This window comes from Athene cunicularia (assembly GCF_003259725.1).
Source record: "Athene cunicularia isolate RWA chromosome 20 unlocalized genomic scaffold, athCun1 chr20_part1, whole genome shotgun sequence".
Classification (NCBI taxonomy): domain Eukaryota; kingdom Metazoa; phylum Chordata; class Aves; order Strigiformes; family Strigidae; genus Athene; species Athene cunicularia.
This window is the reverse complement of record NW_020799125.1, coordinates 3,070,439-3,072,301: the sequence shown is the minus strand read 5'-3', so window position 1 is coordinate 3,072,301 and position 1,863 is coordinate 3,070,439.

The following is a 1,863-nucleotide window of genomic DNA, read 5'->3' as shown; positions in this document are numbered from 1 at the left end:
TGCTAATTGGCTTCCACATTTTTTTTTTTTTTTTTTTTTTTACTAAATCTGGTGGGGTTTCACTGTTTACGTGAATACAAAACGTTGCATCACGGAGCAGCCTGGGGAGCTGGCTGCCTGCTGTGTGTGGGATCTCTTGCAGTGTGTTCCCCTCGGTGACTCTCTGTGTCTGAGGCACACAGGTGTACCCATGAACCAGAGACGTCACTTTTCTGAAGCTGTTACAAGGGGCATATTGACATAAATAGGCTCTCACTGTATCTTCTGAGAACAAAACTAATTCTGCCTTCTTCTTTTTTTTTAATACCGCTGCTTTAAACTGCAGTCCACTGTAAAGGTACAGACCTATTAAACCTCTCAGTCTACTTTTGCCCTTTTTTTCTTCATTTTTGAAAGACTACAATAAATGAATCAGAAAAAGGTAGAAATTTTACTATTTTGCATAGGTCAATTTTGTTTTACAATATTTTAATAAGAGTTACATTAGTATAAGGTGTGTTACTTCACCTAAGGTGAAAGAGATGTAGAATTGGGATTTTTAAATTGATTTTAATATAGCCATTGCTGGCATGCTGCCATTAATGCTTGCATAGTTCAGTGAGGAGACCACAGCGTGTCTCATAATTGGAGGTCAGACTACACTGAAGTTGGCCTCCCTTGGTCAGTGTAATTAACTGAGCAGGAAGGTTTTGTATAGGGCCCCTGAAGTTGTATTTTACTCATTGCCATTCACATTACCAACTCGGAAGGAGAATCGATAGGAGCCACAATGTACTGATGAGTAGATAGTGTAAAAGAGAGAAAGTTCAAATTCTGTGGCATTGCAGCATGTCTGTCAGGTTGAAAATGTGACTTCGGAAGTTCTGTTTAGGCAGGAAGATCGTTGTATCTTTCTCACCATCCCAGCACACAGGTAGCACCTGCAGGGTGGTACAGAATCAGCTTAGATTAATGCATTTTTCATTCCTGTTTGGCGCTGCTTTTTCCTGTGGATTCTTTCTTCAAGTCACTTTCTGCTCTGTGACTCATCATTTTGCCTTTAGATTTTGTACTTGAGCCAGATCGTAAGTAATCCAGAATTCTGAGCTGTGCTCAACCATTCGTGTAGTTCCAGTGATTTGCTGTTGCTTTAAAAAATTACATAAGTCTGGCTTTTACTGTTAGTTATTTTCCCTCTGTGGCTGTGGTCTTCCTACTCAGGAGCATCCTTTGTTTCTTCTGTCAGTTTCTGTCTAGATTTGGTAGGTGCTTATGTTTTTCTCCAGATAATTAATTTCTCCACAGCTTTGATTCACCTTTCAGTTTACTGTTTGGTTCCATCCTGTCCCACCTTTCCTACACATCTAAAAAGATCCCAAATGTGGATTAAATCTGAAGGCATTTTTCATTCACTTCAGGTTTGAACTGCTGACATAAACTCATAATTTGCCATTACCTATCAATCCAGAATCATTTTGTTCTCTGGCTCTGTGTATATTCCTTCTTTTGTTACTACTTTTGACATGAACCAAAATTAGTAATAATGACTTTTTAAATCACCAGTCAGCTAGCTATCTCCTAGAAGTAGCAAAAATCACCAGATCATACAGAAGAAACCTAAGGTGTGGGCTGCACACTGTATTAATTTAATTTACTCCTTGTTTGCTAGGCTTTTCAATAAAACCACTTCTTATCCTTAGCAGCTAGGCCGTAACTGTTTATTCAAGTTCCGCGAAACATTTACTTATCAGAGAATTAACAGGTTAAGCCAGCAGGAATATTTCCTAATAAGGAATTCAGATACCAGCCCCAAGCTAGGAAGGCAAAAGTCTCTTGAGACTTTGTTTTCTCACCTCCTGTCCATTTAATTTGTTATTCCCATGC